The 25,347-nt window shown below is 36.9% G+C and overlaps 1 long non-coding RNA gene across 1 annotated transcript in view; it reads left to right on the top strand.

Moving 5' to 3' along the window:
* LOC132069775 (uncharacterized) overlaps positions 1–16,611 on the top strand; it is a 60,945-nt gene extending 44,334 nt beyond the window's left edge. Inside the window, exons 3-4 of the long non-coding RNA XR_009417824.1 lie at positions 8,965–9,106; positions 15,597–16,611. This is a non-coding gene — a long non-coding RNA (uncharacterized LOC132069775). The remainder of the gene's footprint in view (positions 1–8,964; positions 9,107–15,596) is intronic.
* The last annotated feature ends 8,736 nt before the right edge of the window (positions 16,612–25,347 follow it).

The following is a 25,347-nucleotide window of genomic DNA, read 5'->3' on the forward strand; positions in this document are numbered from 1 at the left end:
GTTTAATATCAGAATGCTTTTCTAGTTCTCAACGAAACTGCAATATAAATTTACTGTTAAGCCATTTTCCTCTTGCACAGCAGTATCAAGAAAAGATAAGGTTAGTCTGAGTACTGCACTAATGCTTTCTGGAAAAAATGAGTGGTTTTAAGGGCTCTAATTACCAGTGTGGGTTTTGGAATGTAATTGTTCTGTAGTATGCAATTCTATGTTATTTGAAAACATTTTACCTTTCTGGTTAAATATTGGTTCTATCTATTATTTCAACATTTTATGTATATTTTTTTTTCCTCTGGGGACTTTGTATGCATTTTATCAGCTGAGTAAATGAAGTAATTCACAAACCAAATGCCTCTTGCTCTTGATGGCTTATGGGGACCTTGTCATTCCCTGTAGCCTTTTCTCAGGCCCAGCTGTGTGGCTCTGAAATCACTTGGCTGGTAATTAGGTATTTATCAGATTGTTTCTGAAAGGGGATGAGACAGCTATCTGACACAATTATCTTTGAAAGTTGAATCCCTCTTTTCTGCTGCTGCTGAGGACATTCAAAGATACTGTGAATGCTTAAAACTTCAATGCCTTTGGAAAACCCTTGCTTTTTTACATCAGGTATAACAGAGGACTCAAAATGCAGTTAAAAGGAGTGGTTTGTTTTGGTGGGGTTTTTTGAACCTTTCAGCACTGGGTTTTCTTGCTATAAAATGTTTCTTCTTCAGTGTGACTCTATTGGAAGCACTTTTGATAGCAGGCACTTCTTCAAATGTCCACTACTTAATAGTGTTTGAAAGCTGTCAGTATTTCTTACAAATCAAGAAACTACTAATTACATCAAGGCATTAATAATTTTTTTCCTGTTAAAAAACTGATGAGTGTATAGATGTAGAGAACACAGTTCCCAAACACTCCCTTGAAGGTCTTAGTAGCTGAGACATGAATCTTTTGTTCAATTTGCTGAAGGACAAAAGGAGATATACTTTGCATTACTGGTGCGCTAAGAGGTTTTGCTTTATTTAGATTTGTTGTACACAAAACTTTTAAGCACTTTGCCAGGTTTTCAAATTTTTGTGGTGGAAAACACAGGCTTCATTACACTGTTACTGAATTTCTCATAAATTTTTTTCAAAAGATAGCATTTCTTTCAAGATGTTCAAACGTCCTTGAAGGAAACTTTCTAAGTTTGAACTGGAGGTACTTAATTCTTGTACCACTTAGGTGCAAAAGGCATTTGTAGAATGGAAAGATGAAATTATCTAATAGGAGTAAAGCATCAAATTGGCAAACTCCCATGCTTGAGAAATTATGAGAAAATTATTTCATATCGTACGTATCATATTGTACATTATAAATACTTCTGAGTAGGTGTAGACAAGTATGTGATGTTAGGCAGTCTTGCCATTTGGGTTCAAAATCATGTTATAGTTTGATTTTCTGGTTGTTGAATGACAGAGGAAGAAAAATCTCACGATAACAAGGCAAAGAATTTTAAATGTAGCAACCTTATAGATAACCTATTAATTTTGTTATCATTTTTAGTCTCATGACTATCTGCAATTACTTTGAAGATACTTTGCCACAGTTAGGGATTGAGCTACTAACCAAGATTTGTAAGCTTTTACTTTCCCCTCCTTGCTTTACATTTTGAATATGGTACAACATCCAAATCCAAGTCTGAATTCCACTTAGTTTCTCATAGGATTTTCTGTAGTGCTGTTAGTTACTATGAGCTTTGTTTCCCATTTGCTTGCTTGTCCTCATTAACAGATGGAGCCTAATTGTGCAAAAAACAAAGGGGGACACAGGCTGACCACAGGGGGTAAAATGTTGAGAAATATGAAACTGTATTAAAAACCACCCCAAACAGCTGCTTCAAAAATCTTGTGGTTTAGAGTTGCATGTACCAATGCAGCTAAAGCTGCTGTTAATGTAGTTCTGTTCCAGATTTATTTGAATTCTAGAGACATTTTGTGTCACTGAGCATGAATTATGTGAGGCTGCCTGGCTACTACTGGGGAGAACAACCCAAAGTGTCTTTCCTCTAGATTTGAAGTAAATTTTGTCACATTAAAGATCTCAAAAGCCCCATCACCTCCTTTTCTCACTCAGGCACTGTGTGCGCACACAGGCTACCTGTAAAACTCTTAGCTAAGACCTTGATGGCTCTCCCTCTCCCTCCTTGAATAGCTTATTGTGAGTGATGACACACACTCCCCTCTCTTCCCCCAGCTTTTAGCTATATCAGCAGTTTCCACACATGAAAAAAAAAAGGCTAATTAGCAGAATGAAATCACTTTCTGGATTTGAGGAAAGTTTTGTTCAGTGAATTCACTGGTGACTGGTACCAATTACCTTTTGGCCTCTGATTTCTCCCCTGGGAGTGAGTGAAGATAAAATAGAGAACAAAATCTGCGATGCTGAAGGTCTGTGCACAATAATAGTCTGCAAGTTAGAATTGATTTTTGCATTCCAGGGGAATAATCAACCTGAACACAACTATCACAGTGATGACAGGCCATAGCTTACAATGCTGCATAGCATGCATAAACATTCATCTATCTGCTTGTTCTCTTTCCCTGTGGGATCATAAGGTTATTCCCCTAAAACTGTCATCACAAACCTCCTCAACTTTCTGTTTATTGACTGTGAATTGAGGGCTTTTCACAGAATAAATGGTTTTTGTATTCATATTATTTAATTTTTTTTTTCTATTAAGCCCTAAAGAACATCCCCTGCATGCTGTCTTCATTCAGTCTGCCCCTGCTCCAGGACCATTTGATGCTGACAGCTTTTCTAGTCACCCTGCCCTATAGCTGCTAAGCATTTTGTGACCAATTTTCAGTGAGAAAGCCTTTCTTCATTCAATGCTGGGCACCTTATAATATTCTATTAGCCAAAACAGAATATGGATTGCTGATTTTGATGCAATATTCTTAAGCCTGAAAGCAGGATCATCAAAGATGAGATAGGGAAGGATAATTTAGTTGATCAGGGATGTCTTTTATGTTTTGCATCTAAAGATGGAGTAACCACCTTTATCCAGGCTGCCTATTCCACTGTGCATTCACCTTGCAGTAGAGAAGGTTTTTTCTTATATCTAAGTGGAATTTCTGTGTTTCATCTTGTGCTTTTAGCCCTGTCAATGGCCACCTATGCCAAGAGGCAGAGCTCTTTACTTTTCATTCCATCACAGCAAGGTTTTACTCACATGGAGCTGATTCCCAGGATTTTCTGCTGAATGAGCAGTCCCAGCCTCTTCCCAAATGACAGGTTTTCCTAACTCAAACATTTTTGTGTCCCTCTGCTGGATTTGCTCCCCTGTCAGTCTTGTACTGGGGACCCCAATGCTGGGCAAATCTCCCCAGGTGTGGCCTCACCTCTGCTTGGGAGAGGGAGAAGAAGGAACCCTTCCTCCTACCTGCTGTCAGAGCTTTCCCAGACGAGTCCAGGATACCTTGGCCTTCTTTCCTACAAGAACACATTGCTGCTCAACTTTTTGTCCAGAAGGACTTCTGAGTCCTCCTTGGGAGAGCTGCTTTCCAGCCAGCTGCCCTCTATGGTATACTGGTGCCTTAAGTTATTCCTCACCCAATGCAGGATTTGAGGTTACTCTTGGAATTGAATCAGTTTTTTCCAACCTGCAGAGGCCCCTCTGGATAGTGGTACAACCATGCTCCCACTCTTTCTAGTTTAATGTCACCTTCAAACTTGCTGAGGGTGTACTCAGTCTTACCATCCAGGTAACTGGCAAAGATATTAAACAGTGTTGGATGCAGTATTTAGGAGTAGCAGCCCTTGGGATGGACTGCAAGCTAGACTTTATGATGCTGATAACAATCCTTTAAACCTGACAGTTCAAGCAGTTTTTAGTCCACCTCACTCACTGCTGATGTAGTTTGTACCTCCTCAGCTTCTTTACCAGGGACTTGTGAACTAAATCATCAAAGGCCATCTTATAGACAAGATAAACAACACCCACTGGTCTCCCCTCAGCTGCCAAGTTGATCATCACAGGAGGATTTCAGGTTGGATAGATACATTTTTTTCTTTATAAAACCATGCTGACTACTGATCACCTTCTTGTCCTTCCAAGTATATGGAGTTGGTCTCCAGAATGGGCTCATTGCTCACCTTTTTAGGGTGTGAGATGAGGCTAAGAGGCGTGCTCTCCCCTGAATTATTAATCCTGAAGATGGGAGTATCTCTTGCATTCTTCCAGCTCTCAGGAGTCTCTCCTGAGCATCTGTCAGGTCCAAGGAACTGGTGGCAGAAAAATTGGATTCTTTTGTTACATGTCTGATGCGTCAGACTTGGCTTAACTACAAGGGGATGAACATGGACAGCTTCTTGTTAATTTTAATTATAGTAGATGAACAAATCCTGTGGTTTTGATTAGGCAGTAAAAAGTACCATACAGAAATCGAGTCACAATTTAGGTTAGACTGCTGTATGTCAAGTTTGTCACCAACCAGCTTGGGAATGTAAACAGAGCACATTCAATACACTGCTATCATTAATAACAAATATTTTATTCTTGGGTTTCTCACTGCATTAAAAAAGCAAGCAAACAAGAGCTTAAAGTAAGTAAAGTGTAAATCTTGCATGATAACTGTTAAAACCAGTTGTTAACAGTTGGCTCTAAAAATGCAAATGTCTGGGACTACTCAAGATTAAATAAGATGAGCTTCATGAATGCCTGTTGAAACTGTCACTGAAAGGGTGACAGTCTACATCCATAGATGTGTTATACTGATAATTACTCTGGTTTAAATAGATTTATATTTTTCAGCTGCTTTGATCTTGGTAGAGTAGATTTACTTGATAGCAAGAAAGGAGCTAACCAGACTTTTCCCCCTAGTTCATCAACTCTGTGGTTTTTGCTCCCAAATGGACACAGTTGAGACTATATAGGGCAGGGCTTCCTTCTGGAACTTTAAATAAACTTAGTTTAACATAGACAGGATGTTTAAAATAGTGAAGGGAAGTTCAGTGATCTGTAACAGGAGGAGTAAGTTTAGAAGGAGTGTCAATCTAAACAGGGATGACCAAATAAATGTGTCTGACATGGGGATTGAAAGGAAAGGACCATCCACTACCAGCAGGTCTAAAAATGCGTTACAAGCATTAAAAAATGACACTTCCAGAAATAGCTAACCTTGCTTCGAAAGGAATATTTTCTATTTTTTCCTTCTTTTGGTGCAATTTTGCTAGTCCACTCCTAAATGGTTGGGTACACAGCAAATCAAATTTCTACCTCATTCTGTAGATAAACAATCTTCTTCAGCATATTATCTACTAAAGTGCATATGTTTTATAAGGGGAAGTTAATTTTATTAGTTAGGATCTTAAACCTGACTTTTGTGTCTACTCTTTCTACTCAGGACCCTGTCAAAATCTAGTCTTAGGAAGCTGGTTACCTCAGCAGAGCATCAATAGTTATCAAAATTTTTGGCGAAATAAAACAAAAAAAAATCCCTGAAGACATGAAAAGAAAACCAGCTTTGGTTTCATCTTGTCTGTGTCTTTGCTTCTACACTGGCTGTAGTGATAAATAGCACTAGACTTTGGAAGTAGAGGCAAAAAATTGATTGGACCTTTTCCCTGCCTTTACCACGCTACTCCTTTCCCCTCTGGGCTTGTGCAGTTTAATTTGCCATTGATTCTTTAATGATTATAATGTCATAGAGAAGCCAGTGTTTATCTTCTTTGTGCACCCTGGACAAGGCATTGGGTCTGAATCTTTCCTTGCACATTCTGGTGAAGGTCTGTGGCCATTTCATGCAGAGTGAGGCGAGGTCTCAGACCAGCTGAAGTGTCTGTGGTGAGTGCATCCTTCTCCTGTCACTGGCAACATCTAATTAGTGCCAGTCACCATTCTGCAGCATTACTTTTGTAGGTCAGACACTGAAAAACTAATTGCAGAGAATTGCATCCGAGTCCCTTTGGCTGCAGTGCGTTTCTGGGTGTTTCTTCTGCTGTTGTGTAGTGCCAGAATTGTGGCACTGTGGCAGTAGATGATGAAAAGAAAGATCTTGTTTCTCTTTGGCTCGACTCAGCTTCTATCTGAAAACCATTTTGATGACAACTCTTTCTACTTTATCTTTCCTGTGATCAGGGGTACTCTTTCAGAAGCCCTGTACCCCAAATAATACAAATTAACATCCTATTGAAGATTGTTTTCAAGGAATATGTACAGGATTTGTTTTTAAACTGTAGACTAAAAAATATTGTTTTTCCTATTAAAATTATTTGCCTTCATGAAATCTCTTTTCCCCCAAATTTTCTGTAAGAAAAATGTTTCTAATGATACTGAGAATTTCCAGCTTTAGAATGAAATATTTTATTTCAAACATAAGCCTACAAGCAGAATGAGAGGGTGAAAAAGCTTTTAACTGAACAGCCAAGCATTCATGGTCAGAGCTCCCTGTGGAGCTCTATCACATACACAGATTAAAAAGAAATCAAAGTCTACCAGTTAAATAAATGCAAGAGAGAGGTAAGGAAAGACAAAATGTTGGGTTTGTGCATGGCATGCCTTCTCAGAGGAGGTGAGTGCCATCAGGTATGTTCCTGGCATTCATCTCTTCCCTGCAACTTTACTGTTGGGGGTCAGTTGACCTTGGCTAAAGAGCAAAATTTACTTTTCATTAAAATAGAGTTGGATGGTGAGAAAAAAGACAAAAATTAAAACCCTCCCTCTCCTACCTTTCTTGTTTTTCCTTGGCTCAACTCTCCTCCTTCACCTCAGTGTTCCTTTACCTCACATAATGGCAAAGTAAATCTTGAGCTGAAGGTGTTATTTTCCCGGTTTTGTTTGAAGAAGAAAAATCCAAGGGCTGCATCTTCATCTTTGTGTTAGAAGCATCATTCAGTCTGGTGTTTGCACAGAAAGTGAAGAAACAATGGGAGTATGAAACCAAAGTAGTAAATAGCTTTACAGAAACCAAAGTAGTAAACAGCTTTATATTACTGTATAGAGAAATAGATAGGTATTTTAAGGGCCTGAGCCTCCAAATTTCAGTCTTGGAGCCCTACCATGAGCAACCATGAGCAGCATGTAGCACCTTGGCTATTTATTGCAGTTAACTCTGCCATTAAGAGCTGTCAAGCTGTTTGCAACAGAAGAGCAGCCATATGAGTGATAGGGGAAATTAAAAGAAGGAGAATGGAAGGAACAGGGAGATTTTGTGTGCTGTGTGGTTGAAATGAGGAAAAAAAGTAAAATCTGTTGTGAGACACGGGTAATTATAATAGGAAATGGATTATTATTTCTAGTTACTAAGATAGTGTAGGCACAGATGCAACACAAAAAGACAATTTTAAATGCAACATGTGTAGGAGATGGAATCTGTTCATATGAAACTTATTTATGCCTTTTTGAACATCCAAAAGTGTCAGGTGGCACTGAGTGCTCCCAGTAGTCATGCAACTCTTCAATCTGTAGTCATTAAATAGGTATTAGGTTTACAGATGAAACTCTTCTGTCCCAACAGCACAAACAAGTGACTGGTGTCACTGTGGTTTTCTTCACTATTGCAATTATGTCTGATGGCATTTAAATAATGTCAGATTCATCATCCAAACTGGCCATCTCTGAGTATACATTGACAACAAGGTGAGTGAAATAAGTGTAGCTGTGAAGTTAAGGTCTAACATAATTATTTATTGCTGGAGTAGTTTTTATTGTGTCAGTGTATGTCAGATTTACAGTTCCTTGGTGGTCTCTAATTGTTGGTTAGGGTCAGGCAATTTGGCACGTCTCACCATTTGACAGACACTTAAAACAGTGTGTCTTTTCACCATCATGATCTTGTCATGAACCCCAGACACTCTGGAATATAGGCAATGCTACATTCACATGCATTTGGGTTAGTATTTAGAGAAGGGCCCTTTAAAAAAAACCAAAGCACTGAAAGAACCTCCCCCCAAAAAAATCACCCAAAATGAAACCATCAGATTGTGCATTTAATTATCTAAAAAAAAAAATCTTACTGCTTTTAAAAATCTACTGAGATCATCTGAAAAACACCATGTATATTTTCGGAAGTTTTAGAGGAAAGGTGTTTGGAACAGGCTGAAAACAAGGCCTGAGGCCCAGGGTGGCCATGGGGTCTCCCCCTTTGGGGACATTCCATTCCCACCTGGGTGCACTCCTGTGTAACCTGCTCCAGGTAACCCTCCCTTGCCAGGGGATGGGACTGGAGGAACTTCAGGGGTCCCTTCCAGCCCCAACAATTCCATGATTTCTGGACAAGTCTATACTAAGCACTAATGTAGGTGAAGAGTAAACTAATAAGTAGGATGAGCAGAGATGGCTTTTAAGCACCAGCAGAGCTGTGAATGCTTTTTAATCTACAGATGTGGTGGCCAGAATGATGCATCTAAAAGTAATATTTTGGTTAAAAATATTTTTTTTTTATTCCAAGTATTGTCTTCCTTCATAAGATTGCAAACTCACCAGAAAATTGTCTTAATTTTACCCAGTAATAACTTGAACAATTATACCTAATCCGCCTTCAGCAAAACATAATTTCATAAGGCTAAAGTGAAGTTTTAACCCTCCTTTCATAGTAAGTTGAATAGCCTTGACTGTGGTTCCAACTTCTGCAGGGGTTTAAGTATTTCTAGCACTGAGATGGATTAAACATGTACTTTATCCTGCTGAAGTGAGCAATTTCTTTAATAATTTAATCAAACAACATGCAGCACTGTAAACACATATATGTGCACCATGGGGATCCTTGTGTCTCCCTTTAAAACATCTGGTTTGGGGTTGTCTGCTCTGCAAGGATAGCTAATATTCTGTTTGTGGTTTTCAACTGTCTAACTGCTAGGAAATTTAACATTGTTGTAATAGCTAAAGCTGTATTGAAACCAGCACACTTCATGGAGTTAATCTGGACAAAAATATTTATTAGTACCTCAATTTGTCATTAATTCCTCTGCTCTTATTTCCATGGTGTATTTCAGGTGACATTGACTGTTAGTGCTGCTGAGCTGGTGTAATGCAAGGAGGGACACATCATGAAATGGAAACATTATCCTTTTCTGGCTGTAGTTGCTGTATTCAGCCTTTCCAGATGCCATCAGTTACTGGGCCAGCTCATTCCAGGTAGGTGCCTTTTATTTAAACATAAATGCTCATGGTTTTTTTGCTGTCCATGTGAATATGTGCATGAATATACCTGAAGTTCTCTCTGGATGTTAAAATGTGTGTATGTGTGGAGTTAAGGAAGTTGTGAGCCTATCTGCATGCATAACACACAGAATCTGGCAGTTTAATTGTATTGTCTGTGCTGCAATGGTTGGGGTTTTTTGACTGCAAAGGAAAATATAGAAAGGGAGTGGCATGAAAATATGAGAAGGTTAAGGTGGCTATTAAAGCATTCCTTTGATTAGCACAGTTGGTGGGGGGAAGATAGAGAGGGCAGAAACAGACTTGAATATCAATGAGAATTGGAAATCTATGGAGAACCTTCCTGAAGAAAAGCAAAATAGCAGCTGGGGATTGCTGAAATGCAGTGTTTCAGTGAGGCCCAGAGACCAGGGATTGTCCTGGTGCTTGCGTATGGTAATTCTTACCAGTTCAGAGAGGGGTAGTGTGTATACAAATGGCAAGATACCGTACAAATTTATAAAGAAGATGGTGGTAAAACAGGGAACATGTATTGCTTCAGAAAATAGTAAATTTATGTTGTAGTAAAACAAAGGAAACAAAACTTTGGGGTTTTTTTTTTAAATAGCAAATCTCTAAAAGCAGCTTCCAAGTAATTCTGAGCAATTTTCAATATTTGTAAAGAAAAATCTAACCATACTTTGATCAGTTCTGCTAATGACGTACAACTTTTCAGGAAAGCACAACTATATAGAAAAATAAGTGGCATGCTGGATTTTACTGGTTGCTTTTTCTGGTTTCAATCTGAATAATAATGTAGAAGACTTTACTGGCTTGATTTCTAATTTGAGTACATTGTGAATACAGAATTTTGTGGCTATAGAACTCTTTTCCCCATACCTTTTGAGCAACTAGCTCAAATACCGACTTCTAAAAGAAAAGGGGAAGAAAAAAGATTTCCTCAAGCATTTGTTTGTTCGCCTGTATTGTAAGGTGGTTCACAGAAAATAAAGAAATAAATTATTGGGGGATTTTTCCTGGTTTTGTTGGTTTTCAAATGCAGAAAGACTCCAGAGTAAAGGAAGATGCAAGTTAAAATTATCATTTTAAAAGTTTGACCTTGGACTTCAAACATAATCTCAAAGCAATTTACCTGTCACAAAGACATCTACTGCTCGTTTTAAAAGGAATGCCTGCAGATCCAAATGTATTTGCTTGATAGCTACCTCCATCCACTTGCCTTGGTTTCAATTTAGTCATAGTTTCATAGTCCTTACTAAAAAGACTGTTTTCATTGTATTACTTTTTCCATCAAATTAGTTTCAGAATAAAATCACAGGTGGCATTTTGATTTTTGCCTCTGCTTTGTAATTTTCATCACAGACCTCAGACTTGAACCAAGAGTACTGTACTTGGCCAGACATCAGCATGCTGAGCCTTGCTGGCAGGGGGCCAGGAGTGTGATTATCACAAAAGATCAAATAAAGAAGGATTATTTTTTTCCTTTAAGCAGTTCATCCCATTCATTTTGCTCTTTTCATGTCTATTCCTTACAAAGGCATGTCTTTTTTTTTTAATGCAGAGAATGAGAGAGAACTGTGAAAAATCTCTATTTCCTATGTTTAATGAAAGAAAATTAAATAATGGTTCTTTAGATTTCTGCTACAGCCATAAAAAATTTTTAAAAAACAATGGAGCAATAGGTAATAGCTTTTCCTGAGGAATGCTAAAAGTATTAAGCACCTGAAGTGTCTGTTATCATAGTAATACTACTAAGTTGTTATATTTTATTACAGTTAAGACCATACTCTTAAAATAAAAAAATTCAGGGAATTATTTTTAGTGATGTTATTAGAAACCTTTAAAAAATGAGATGTTATGGTTTCAAAACATGATTCTGTTTTGTCTGAAAATTGAAAATATTCCAGCCTTACTGATGATGTAGCTTTTCATAGGAAATGAAGTTTATAAGAAATGTGTTAGCGCTTACCCTCAGATGTGGAATACTCAGCTTCAGTAAAATGTGATGAATTTTAATAGTGGCCTTATAACTTTGAAGCATTTGTTGTATTTTTTGTTGAATCTTTTCATATATTCTTGTTGAGTCTGACTCCTTTGCATATGGGGTCTGCAGGGAAGCACTGTCTCCCCCCTTTATTAAAATCACGGCTGAGCCTTTCATCTCATGTCATTACATCTTACCTCTAATTCACATATAAAATACACTCACAATTCCACCATGGCTGTCTCCTGAGGCATGAAGTATCTCTGCCTTGGCACATCTTTATTTAATCAGGGATTGAACATTATCTGGGAAAGATGTGATTTTTTTTTTTTTCCTTGCCAGTTGCTCTGCATATTTTAAAGCTGGAAAACATGATAGCTGATTTTAAAGAAAACATGGCATTAACTAATGCCATATTATGTTTAGATGCATATGTTGAGCTCTGTGTTTTCAGTTAAGTCTTTAAAGTGTTTTAAAATTACCAGTTAATAGATTGTCAAAAAAGCAAAAAAACAAAAAAAACCCCCAAAACTATACATGACATACAGAAAGAGATGTTAATAATTTGAACTGATTTATTTTTTTCTTTCTGACATAAATAACTGCGAACTTACACGTTTTTGGATTGGTAATGGAGACAACAGGAGCATTCCTGCTGCTTTTTGCCGGGTTTGGAACTTGGTTCCAAACAGTGAGTGTTGTGGAAAATCTCTCCATCTGAACTGGAGCAGATGCCACTTGTGTTGTTTGGTGTCAATCCTTGAGCTTTACAGAGATACCTGCACAAAGAAAGCCTTGTAGAAACATGACAAATTTGTCAGCAATGCTGAAAACAAACAAAAAAATTTGAATGCTTCTGATAGATTATAATATTTTTGCAACAGAATTCTCTATAGGTTTTACAGAGAGGAAGAAAAGGAAAACACCTGTTTTGAGCCCAGATTTTTGAGAACTTTTTAAGAGCTTCTGGACCTCTATGGTTTACTGTTCATTGTTTCTCCACAAAATAGGTTCTCTATAAGAAATACAGATATATAGCATAAGATATACAAGATGTACATCATGAAATATAAACTTGAGAAATTATTCATGGGCGTATGTATAAAACTCATAAAGTAAACAACTCTCTTTGGCAGCTACAGTAGCTTACTGAGGAGGATCAGTTCAGGATTTGACTTTTCCTGGGGCAGAAAGTAATATTTTAAGTTTCCTTTTCCCTAATACTCACTGGCTTATTACTGAAGCACTGCAGGAAATAAATTCACCCTCCTACCTAGTCTGCTTGTTTGCAACAGGAGACAATTGATCCTAAAGAAACTCCCATAAATTCAGATTGCTTACCATAGCATCTTAAAGGCAGTGAAAAAGAGGCAGTTGTTTTGGAATCTGAATACTCCTTTATTAGGGCTTTTGTCAGGGCAATCATAATTCAGTAACATCAGTAACTAAATTGTTTGGTGTCTATTTTTTCTTTTTTAATTGCTGTCAACTTTTTAGTACTCAAAACTTTGTCATCTGCCTAGAGAAAAAAAGATTTGTATTTTTAACCTGTAACATTACTGAACTTGTTGTCAAAATATACTTAGGAATTATAGGTCTGTTTGATACATTTTAACAAGGAATTCCACCTTCTTCTAATTTCTCTGCAACCTGTGAAGGTGTATTGAGTAAAAGTTTTGTAGCACTGGAAGATCTTAACTTGCTGCTTCATGAAGAAAACCAGGGTCTTGTAATGTGCATTCAGGAATTTTTCTGTATTTTTTGAGTGCCTGGATGGATTTTCAGTCAAATATTCAAAATAAATCTGTCAAGGACTGAAAAAGGCATTGAATAGAATTGAGCTAGTTTTGTGGTTACACAGGTCTTTTTTTGAGAAGAATGTTTAAAAAAAGGGAATGTTCAGCCAGACTCAACCAACCCATGCTGTCTTTTGGCATAGGCTGAGAGTCAAAGAGATTTGAATGCTCACATTTCGTCTAAGCCCCTCATCATGAAAATGTAAAGGAAGAGTGATGCCTCATTGAGCTAAGAAAATTGAGTGATCTTGGCACTTCTTGAAGAATGGTGGATATGAACTTAAATTCCTTCAATTGGGAAGTACTTCAGAATAGTTTTCAGCTTTTCTGATCCAACAGCAAAACTCAGTAAAAAACAATGGCAGGGCTTGGTGTTTTCTTGTTATAAATTTATAGTATTTGAAAGTAAAGTCATGTTGGTAACTATTGTGAGATGAGCCAGTAAGCTTTCCAAAGCTTGGTTTTTAAGTCACAGGGAAAATAAGGTAAGGACAGAAGCAAAAAAAAAGCAAAACAAATACTTTGTACCTGAGACTGTGCAACATGATACAAGCTCTAAATTGCTGAGTAATCTTAACTCTGAAGAACAATATGATTTAAGAGAGTCAGATTTTTAATAATCTGCAAATTCCATGCAATTTCTATTTGTCCTTGAGTCTGAGGCCAAATGAAGATAACATTTATCTATATTTTTATTTAATATATACATTTAGATATGAGTTGAAGTGAGTAACCCAGAGGTAGGAACACCTACGGAATCAGGCAAGTCATTAGGCTGGAAGACACATGGAAATCATTTAGTCTGCATAGGATGCACTCTTTCTTTTCTTTTCCTTCCACGGGCACTCATGAAACCACAACAGGAAGGGAGCCCATTGCCCCTCGCCCTGCTGGCTGTGCTCTCACTGAAGCATCCCACCGTGTTGGTAGGCATCCTTAGGTCAAGGGTGCAGTGCCAGCTCAAATCCAGCTCACCAACCAGGCTCCCAGATTCATCCTGACATTCTCTTAACTTTATATCACATAAATTCTACTTTACAGAGTACAATCATGGAGGGTCTGTTCTTGTTGACAGATTGGAGTGGAAAGAAGTCCTGTGTTTTGTCGCACGTTTTCTGGTAATTTTGTTTTCACAGGCTTTATCAAGTGTCACTCTTGGCCATAAATTACATTTTTGTGATCCTAATTTAATAGAACTGTGACAAATGCATCTGTAAGTGATGTGTATCAAGGGATGATGATTTAATGTATTGCTTCCACTTGTAAGTGCCACCAAGTTTGTAGGTTGTGGAAGTCAAGGTCGCATTAAGGGAGAATAGAGAGACAGTTTAGGCCTTGCTGGGGTCAAGGAACATGTCGAAAGATGAGCTTCTATCATGCACATCCATTTAACTTGAAATGGACGGAATATTCTTGTCAGTTCAGAACTGGAAATGTAAGCCAAAACCCAAATCAAGCACCCCTCACATTTTGACTCCTAAGGAAGGGTTTTATTTAGGCTGAGTAAATAAAAAGAGAGCTAAGAAATTAAGAAAAACTGAAATCTCTGCTCTGGTGAAGACCATGTTTGCGTTCACATCTTCCTCTTGTTTCTCTTATCCCTGCAATGTGCATAGGCCATCCTTAAACCTCCTGCAGAAAGAAAGAACTAGCACCTGAGATCATCTCATTTCATCACTACTTTTTTTTGTGTGCATGTGCCTTTGTAAATATGCATAATGACATACAATTATCAGTTAGTAACTCTTAAGACTGAGAAGTCATCTTGCCTCATGGAAGCTTCAGCTTTCTTTGAAGTGCAGAGCAGTAGGTCATCCTTCCTTGTGGAATATTTTTAAAATTTCCTAATATTCATGGAGTAAGGCTAGATCCCATTATGTTGTGATACAATGTATTTGTTATCAAGGAAATATTGTGGTGTTTCTATGGTATGACATTACCATGCATAATTCCCATTATGGTTATACAAATGAGATTACTTAATAACACAAGAGATAATAATTTCTTGTTATCAGGAAATGAAAAGTATGTAGTATATTATGTGTAATAATTTCAGTTAATATACCTACATAACAATCATGTAATTTCTTTAGTCATCCATCCCTGCTGATAGAAGTAAAAGGAAATAGCTGGTTTTTGTTAATTTGGAGTATGGTGACCAAATTTTAAGTATTTTCTGACTTGATTATATGCTAGCTAATTTTTACAGTTTTATCATTTATCTATCTTTCTTTAAGTTTTCCAATTTCTCTACTCGGATTTCATATTTGTGGACTTTTTTGTGACCTTAGGTTTTCCCTGTTGGGTGGTAGTTTTAGTTTTGTCTTGTTTTTTAATTGTTCTGGGCTTTTTGTGATGGTTTTTTTTCTGACTCCTTGATGCTGGAGAGGATGACAAAGGTTTCTAATTCCTATGAGGCAAAATGTTGTGCCTGCAAAGAGAACATATATTAAAAAGCGGAAAAAAATCCCAGCACGTGCTTCCAGAGATTGCCACTGTGTACACTGAGGTCTTAATAAATAAAAAGATTGCCAGCTGTACTTCAATTCACAGCTTCTTTATTAGCCTTTAAAAAGAAATAAATAAAGCATGACGCTTTATTTAATTGTCTGAATAAACGGAGACAAATCAAGAGGCACAGTCAGCTGCATGACACTTAATGAAGAAATCCCTATTTTTAATCTAGCTGTAGAAGACACAACTCTTGTGCTTTGATGATGTGGCCTTTGTGATGAACCTGGCTGGAAAACCACATGTGCTGCACCATCTTCCTAATTAAGTCATCAGAATGCGCTGGAGCAACCGCAGTGACTTGCGTAGACCAGGAGGAGTAATTTCAGTTCCTCTATTGCTTGGTTAATAGAAATTGGCACTGTTCTAGATTATGACTGATAGACGTGAGATGCTACAGCTGCTGTCATTGTCTCTGTAGGTAGGTGCCTTTGTAAGATCTTTCTGTGTGTGTAAGGAGGAGTTTGCTTTGTCTTTTCTCTTAATTTTCAAGGATGTAACTTCAGAGGCATTTCATCCTTTTTTCCTTGAGAAGCTGATGCCTGTCATTTTCCTCAAAATATATTGATACTCCACTTGTTTTGGATGCTCTGACAGAGCATTCATGAAAGCTGATCTCAAAATCAGGATTTGGGAAGGCTGCCTGCTAAAATAAAATTTAAGATGAACAAGAAGAAAAAAAATTCAATTGTAATCATGGGGATATAAAAAAGTTTGAGTAAATATAATGAGGACGTAATCAGTTTTTCTGTTTAGACTTGGTTAGCCGCAGCTGAAGGTTTTGTAAGCGTCTAGACCAGAATCTGAAGTTGTTGCTGGTAACATTTTTGGTAAATTATTCTCATTCTTTGTGTCATGAATAGTTTTATTTGAAGCTCCTAGCCTCTTGGAGACAAAAATATGCCAGTAGTGAAAATGGTATATTCAGTTCTTACTTACCTTTATAATGCATATTCATATGCACCATAAACTTAGGTTGCAAGGCTTTCCTAGTTTACTTGGCTCTGTGACACTCCCAATTTGATAACAAGGTTACTAAACAGGCACTTGCACACTAGAATCTAAGAATGATCCATTTGCTTAAGTTCTTCTGTAAAGATTGTGTTTTATATGGTTAATGGAGAAACTGGCATAAATGCTCTGTCTGTATTTGGAGATATTGGGAAAATTCCATTTATATTGAGTTGTTCTACCCATCTTAAAATTAACAAGAATAAATGTCTCTTTACATAATTTTTCAATTAGCCTGAGAATAATTTTCAGTTAGAAAAGTAGAGCACAAAATGACATAGTCTCTCTTGACTCTAATATTTATTTAGATGATCAATCTGTTAATGCTTCAAAGCAATTTCATGTCTTTAACATCAATTATAAAACTAATTTCAGTCATATCAGTAAAAGAATGAAACAATTTACAAGGGTGTTTTCACTTATGACTACTCAAGGGGTTACAGCAGACATATCTGTACTTGCTAATTTATTTTCAGTGCAGTGAAATAGAATGTCTAGAGATGCTTTATTAGATATTTTAATAAGTGTTGAACATATTTGCAGAATTCCTGCCCTCACAAAGGGTGATTTATATGCACCTGAATCTGCATATGCAGAAAAAACACCCTTTTGTCAGTCGCCTTATTTTTGCATAAATGAAACAGGAAATTACTCCCTTTTGAGTAATCTGAATTTTAAATCAAAGTGATATTGGTGAAAGAAACAAGTCTTCTTTTAAGCTTATTTCTCAACTGTTGAGTTAGATTGACAATAAATTTATTCTGAGTGTTTTTACTGTGATGGTATTATCAGTACAGCATTGTGCAACTAACTATTGCTGGATCTTTATTCTAACTATTTTTAATGCATGTTCATGAAAATCCTTTACTTTTCTCTAAAAGTAAAGGTTTAATAATCACCACGTTTTTTTTTACTCAGGAGAAAAGTTGTATATGGTCTACATTAAGAGGAATCAATACTTTTATATTTGATAAATTTACAGCGTAAGCCTGTAGGTGCTGGGTGTTTTAGTGACTTCCTGTTTTTAATACAAATTAAACAGTTTTCCCATAATAATTATTGTATATGAATGGTTGGAATAACCTGTCAAGTATTCTATGTATTAGAACGTTATTATTATATGTGTTCTGTGTAATAGCTACTACTAAACCACTATGTCCCCTTTCCTCTGCTGCATGAAAACAAAGGCACACCTATCCTTTACAAATGTGATTTGCTCAAGGTGTTGTTACAGGCTACCACAAAGATAGAAGAGCCTCTAAAAGTGCTGGAAAGCAAATCTGGTTAGCCATTTGCTGTTAGTTTCCATGTTTAAGTATTGCTTTAATTACATTTCGGGTGTGTTTTTATTCTTTGTGTTTGGTTTTGGGTTTTTGTTTGCTTGTTTGTGCTTTCCAAATTTTTGTTTTTCTCCCCAGTATTACCCTAAAGGCAAAAATTGATTATTTTGTTTAGAACTTGGTTTTTAAATCAGATCATAAATGACTGAGCTTTTAAGCCTACTTCATTTTGACACACAGGTGACCACCAAGGTCGCACTTATATAAAAAAAAAGGCAGTTTATGGTAAGCACCAAAAGGATGCTTGTGGGGTCTTTTACCTTCTGTTCTGTCTTTGCAAAATGGGTCAGCTATGCCCTTCAGAATTACATTCACATGCAGTACTCAAAGTATGATTAAACAGTTTCCAGTTCTCTTTATGTCCATCTGGCATTCAAAATAGACATGAAAATGTACATTTTCTGTTCACGTGTTATACTGCTCCAGAAAATACGCTTTGTTATATTCACTAAGACTCATTAAAGGTCATGGCACTGACCTAGCACAGAGCTGATCACTTGTGCTTTTTGAAGATACTTAGTATGTGAATGTGTTGTCTTTGAGTGTATGTTACTACAAGTGTCTGGTACAGGTTAACTTTTGAAATTGCATGCACACTTAGACTTCTTTGCTTGTTTGACCTGTAATTCCTAAAGAAGCATCATTTTTTTGAAGGATGTGGTGCCCAAGACCACTTCTGCTCATGTGTTTGCATCATCTCTTTTTGCCACCTCTTTTAAGTGCATCTTTGCTCGTGAATGGGAGCTGATCCCCTGGATTTCATCTGCCTCTGTAATCAGGAAATCTGGGCATTGTGCTGATTCAGAATTGGAGTTTAAACATGTTAGAATTCTAGCCTTCAATTTTTAGATTTGCTTACAATTTACAGTCTGAAATAGCCGTGATTTGCTTTCCTGCAGATGTCATGTTTACTTCAGCTACCTTGCACAAGGAAAGTAACATCTGTTTGTAAATTTTGGCTCTTTGGTTACCTGTTTTTGAAATAACACTCATGGAGGACTTCTGGTTTTAAGTTGAAGCTGTTTCAGTAGTACAAGCTTCTTAGGCAATAACTTTGCTTTAGGACTTGGGATGAAGGACATAATTTGTATTGGCCTCATAAGTTAATCATGGCAATCTAACATACTGATCACAACTGCTGTGTGAATTTAATTAATTTTTTCAGAATATACAGACAATTCTACATTTGAACTAAAATGCATGAAACTTACAGCTGGTAGAGGATAATGATTACTGCCTACCTAGTTTATTTTCCATCCCTTTAAAGCATTTTTTAAAATGAAATTTCTCTGTCCTTGTAAGTCTAAATAAAAAACCCTCTCCTACATGGAGAGGTCAAAATGTTAACTTGGGTTCAGCTCTTTTCAGCCTTCAGACAGCTTTCCCAAATTGAGCTCCCTGCTGTCATGGCTATATTACTTCTGGGACCTGAGTGAGCTTATTTAAAGCCAGCCTGGCACCTTGACTACACCTTACAGTCTTTGTTCCTTCACTGTCTGCTGTCTTTATTTCATAGTGCTGCTTTGCTTGCAGAGCTCTGGTGTTTTGCCCTATTGTGGACATTTTAGAAGTTATAACAGCCTGTAAATGAAATTGGCTTCTGATTCCTGCTTTTTTTTTTTTCCCACTCCATAAATATTCTATTATTGTGGGCTTTTGTAAAGCTGTGCAGAGGGGTTTTAAATGGTTGAAGTTATATGTGCTTTAGCAGGGAAGTCTGCATCCTCTAGTATTTCAAAGAAACTTAGTATAGTGAGAAAAAGGATGGTCTGAGCTCAGTAGTAGCTTAGGAAGGTGTTCAGTCAGTGCCAAGCCTGACTTTGACCTCTAGTTTAAAATGTTTAACCTTTCTGTTACTGCAGAAATTCCAAACAATCTGCGTTGCAGTCACCTCAAGAGAAACAACTGAAATCCCTTGATAAGCAATTGCAGAGCACTCTTTTGGGCTATTTCAGGAAGACTGGCACAACTAGAAATAAACCAACTAGTCTACTCCTTTTTGTAAAAAAGAAAGATTAAAGAATGTATTATGTATATGGCTACAGTAACAACATTTACAATTTATAAAAGCACGTTTTCCCCATGTTTTTAGAATCTGAAGGAAGATCTAGAGTAAAATTGCTGCATTCTGGCCAGTTGTGTAAAATCCGTATTCTCACAGTTGATGACATAAACATTCATGCAAGTAACTAAGCATAAACAATATTTTAGTACTGCACTAAGTAAGTAAAAAATTCCTCTAAAGGGCCACAGGACACTGACAGTCACCATGAAAGCTTATACATGACTTGAATTCTGCTAAAGTGAAAAATTAAGTGGTCTGAGTCATCTTCAGTTCATGTCTTTGTCTTGCCTCCTATTTCAATGTCTTCATTCAGACTCAGAGAGGTGCATTCAGTTTTATTTCCCAGCTGTAAAAGACTGCTTTGCTGGATTTTCACTGCATGATTGTTCATTTCTACCTGTTGTATATTTCCTTATGTTTGTGTTCTCATATTTATCTACAGCAATATTTATTTTTATTTTTTAGCCTGTTTGTCCTTAAAATGTGCATGAGCAGTATGATAGATTTATCAAGTGTAAATTTAATTTCTTTTTCCTGTTCAGTTCTAACCATACACTAAAGTTCTCTATCACTTGGGAAGTTTATTTCAGTCTTCATTACTGATAAAGTAATGGACTTCACCATATTGATAGCTCCACTTATTAGGAGCTATCATTTGACTGGCTTAATCATTTAGATTGCAGTTTATGTTTTTGTTATTTCATGTAGGAGAAGTGGCTCTGGGATGTTGGGTTTTGTGTGGCTTTTAATTTATTTGCTTTCCAAAAAAAGGTCAGATCAAAGAACTCCTTAATCAATCTTTAATAAATCCTCAAATCTTCTAAGCAAGAACTCTAAAACTGGCCGTGGGGCTTGCTTGGTGTCTTTTTGTCATTTCTTAGAAAATGTATATTAAATGTACTTCAGTTGTATATGACCAGGAGTAGTTGTGTTCAACAGCTGATGCTGTATTTGATGTATTGGTGGAATTTGAAAAAAAGGCTCTGTATTTTTAGATTAGAAAGAGAAAATCTTGTCAATCCTATGACCATTGCTGCTGAAGAATAGGAGTTGGACTCTACTAAAGTTATTGGGCAGATTACCCTGTCTTTTTTGTTCTTAAGGTGATGCCAAATTTCCCAGAGGGAGGTGCTGAGTGGAAGTGCCAATCAGTTGAAATCAATGTGGAGAAGTCAGAGGATGGTTATATTAAAGGATTAGGAAAACAGAATATGCTGTGTCGGTTAAGTACATCTGTACTCAAAGCCTGTTTGCTTCATGTCATTATCTTGTTTAGTATGATATGAGTTAGCATTTCATGTTATCAGCTCTGTGTCCATACTACCAAAACTCCTGTTGCAGACATGTTTCTGTGGATTTTGATATTTTGTGTGTGATTTAGCTTATCTAATAGTAATGGATAGCTGTAAAATAAAAGTTTTGCTGCTCTTTCATTTTCTTTACTTTTCCTTCCTTTGCTAGTCTTCTAGTAAGGAAGGAGAATTAAAGAAAAATAGCAGTTAGATTTATTTTACTGTATTTAGGCTCGTAGCACTAGTGCAGAGAGAGGAAATATTAGGGATTATATTGATATTTTTGGTTGTAACAGGAAAAGAGAATTGGAAGGGGTGAGACATTCGCATGAGAATTGGGCTGTGTAGAGAAGGCTGTAGGCAGAGTGCAGCAGAAATGAGTTACCACTGGAAGAATTTCAGAGGGTATTTCATAAAAAGTTGGAAATATCATATTGAGCAGTGAAGGCTGTGCTTTGTTGGATTTATGGCTTATGGAACGGTATATTTTTCTACAATAACCCACCTATATTTGAGTGCACAGTCCTCCTGAACTGCAGTCAGGATAATATAAAAAAGAACTGTAGATTTTGCCATGCCTGTCTTGTTTCCTGTGCAGCCACACAGAACTGGAGCCCATCCATGCATCTGCCACAGGTTTCCCAAGTGCTGCTGCGCAAAAGGCCTCAAACAAATTGCCAACTCACAGGCATCAATAGTCCACATCTAATTCCATGGCTTACCTAATTTGACTCCATGAGCACATTTTTCAGCAGGTCTGAGCATTTGTATATTGTATGCAGTTAGAATTACATATAATCACATTTTTACCACAAAAGAAGCTTGTTAAGGTTGAATATACTGAAATATTTTTTTAAATGAGACCTTCCATATCTTGGTTTGTCTGTGCAGTATTGGTGCAAACACTTGGTGTTATGGGGAATAGTTCCCTATACTTTCCACTTCTGTGGAAGGGAAGAAATAATATTTTACATGGGGAAAATTTATCAAGTTCACATTTATCAAGTTCACTTAGAGAGTATAGTGTACTGTGGCAATGTTAAAATAATACAATAGAAAATCCTCATAAGTTGTTTTATATTTTTGCATGTTTATTAATATGTTTTACAAATTTTTGGAGGAAAAAACCAACAGGGGTTTACTAATAATTAAGCTTCAGTAGTGCTGTATGCAGAACTCAATGTAACTGCTCAAAAGCAGTGGCCTAACAGCACTGTAACTTTTGTCTACAAACTTAACAAATGCCCCAATATTTGCAGAAAAAAAATTAATATTTTTGACCAACATCTTAACCAAGAACACTCACTGTGCTTTGTAGTACAGTGCAAGGTTGCAATAAATTGTTTGGACCCCTCAAATATGCAGATTTTCCATCTCTGTGCTGACACTTGATGATCCTCATCAATCTAACCAGCATCACAGACATGTATATGTAATCATGTAGATACTTGCATCTGAATTGATCCCTGAGGCTCTGCATAATTTATTCCAAATAAAGTGAGGTAGTTAAGAGTAGAGTTGAGGCATTTAGGTGCAGTGTTGGGGGTTTCCCTCTCTAGCTGAGGCAGAAAACAGACAAATAAACTAAAGGCTATGGGTTTACCTTTGGTCAGATAAATCCCATCCTCAGAGTCTGTTTTTTCTCTTCTGACAACTGGGCTGCCTCTAGACTAAACAGTGGACATGCTGTTGTGTGTCTTGCACCTATTTGCCCTATAATTATCCAAACTGAAGCCTCAAGGCAAAGTGTTATATGGCTGTGCTGTAATCTGCATGGTCCTGTTTTCTTTCCAGGAAAACCAAAGTGTAGGAGAAAAGCTCTTGTTGCCAGCCTGAAGTTGGGGTCAGTCTGAGAATCTACTGTTAGACACACTTATTTTGATGTAGCATGGAAGTCTTTAGATTTTACATGTGAGACCTGCTTCATTGTCAAGCTGATAAGAGAATTATAGATGATACATTATAAAAAAAGGACTTTTTCTAACCTACTCTGGCAGCAGCTCCAAACTGTGCAGAAAGCTCGTAGTGTTAGTGGAAAGAATGGAAATATCAGGGATTCATTAGCATTCCCCAAGGCAAGCAAGGCTGTGGGAACACTTGATATATTTCCATGGCATCTTTTGAGCATGATACTGTAAGACATGAGGAAATTTGAAAGCCTTTGTGAAGTCTTCATCACCTTTGCATCCTCTTGGAAGGGGCTCTGGAGTGACTCTGCTGAAAAGCTTGAATCATGAGTCACAAGCTTCAGCAGCTGGGTGAGAGCATCTCAGAACTCAGAGGAGGAGAGAGAGTTATGCCTGGGGCTTTAACTCTTGGCATGGTGCCTGAAAGTTAACCAGACTCAGGAGACAGAAGTTCAACTGTGTAAAGCTCAAGGAAATAAATTAGGGAATAGTTATGTGAGGGCCTGAATTCATTCCAGCTTATGGTAAGTGGGGGCATCTGAGATAGGGCAGCCTTGCAGCCAAGGTGGAAGGGGGCTGAATTATTGCTTGACTACCTGTGTCTGACCATGGATGTAGGAGACAGTGATGATATGGGGGAGTGTCTGATTTGGGAGGAAATTAATTGAACCCTTTGTTTACTCATGAGACTTCTTAGAAAATAATGCAGCCATGCTCTCCAGGCTAAAATCTGCCTTCTCATTTTCTATTGAGCCAGGAAATCTGTAATGCTACATAGGAAACAGTGCCAGCATGGTGAAGGAGCCCTGACATCAATTGCTCTAATAGCGGATTCAGCAATTATTTAGACTCTCCTCAGATACCTGAGCTTCTCCAGGTGTCAGGCTCTGAGGACAATCCTGAATTCCCTTATTCTATTTTTGTCCCAGAATACATGTGTGTAGTGAAAGAGTGTAGATTAAATTACAAGCTATTTCTCCTTGGGACTACATTTTTTCCTCTTTCAGGAACTAAAAAAAAAAAAAACAATCAAAATTGCTTAAGAATGTAGTTTAAGAGAACACAGGAACCATCTGAGAAAGTAATTTATTACCAGACTTCTTTGTCTTAAATGAAATGGGTTCACAGTTTTATAGAAGATAACAAAATGAAGTATTGCTGCTAGGTAACATGACCAATCTTCAGCCTTTGCACTGGAAGAGATATTGTCTCCCATGAATGCACTTTACATTTAGAGAAGAATAAAAAGAAATTAATGCTTTGCATAGAATTAGTTTGCTGTCTTTTCCTAAATGTTGAATTTCTCTTCATAATCACCCTTTAAATTAAAAAAAGACAAGACATATACCCATGTAGTTTTGTAGCAGGCCAGTAAAATAATGCTGAGGTTGAAATAATCAATTTTGAAAGTTGCTTGGTCTTTTCTGCTACAAAATACCATGACAATAAAATTGTGAGAGCCTTGGCCTGGGACAGGGGGCCAAGAGCAGAACTAAGGACCAAGCTTTCCTGTTAGGATTGGCCAAGTTAATAATTTGGTTGGATTATTTTCTGCATGGTAGTTAGAAAAGATAATCAGAATATTTAATTTTCAAATGTAATTTTAAATTGTTTCATGCTGAAGTTTTTTAATCACGCTGGTGTTTAAAGATTGGTAGAGGAGTGTACACAAAAATAGGTTTGGATATGCTTGGTTATATCAAGACTTGCTGTAGGGAATTACTTCAAAACAGGCATGGAAAAATGGGTTTTATAATAATTAGAACTAATATAACTAATTTAAAACTGTTTAATTGAACTAATTTAAATTTAAATTGAGAAAGAATACATAGGAAGTAGTTCATCTTACATGCTGCTTGTAATTCAAATGTCAATCTATTCATTTCATAAGCATGAAAGTAAACCTTCACATTCCAACTTTACAGGCACATCCCAATTCCCTAATTTCTAGCCCATGGAGATTTGTTTGCATAGTTTTACATATAGGTATTTTACTCCCATAACATTTTATTTCTTGATGTCATGCTTTTTTAATCTCTACTACACTCCAAACCACACCTGAAAATATTTTGATCTTCTCAAAGTTTTTTATGATTTCTTCCATCAATTATCAAAGGCCTGTGATATTGATCAACCCCAGACTGGCTCACTGAAGTTAAATGGAATGTAGAGATGTCACATTTTTCCATACTTGTCTTTATAAATATTTGGGGTTCTTTGGAGCCTAAAAGTATTCAGGGACTTTTAACCCTAGAACCCAACGGAGATCACAATCCTTTACCATTAATTGCTACTCATAAATTGAACTTAT

Source organism: Ammospiza nelsoni, chromosome 2, assembly GCF_027579445.1.
Source record: "Ammospiza nelsoni isolate bAmmNel1 chromosome 2, bAmmNel1.pri, whole genome shotgun sequence".
NCBI classification, from domain to species: domain Eukaryota; kingdom Metazoa; phylum Chordata; class Aves; order Passeriformes; family Passerellidae; genus Ammospiza; species Ammospiza nelsoni.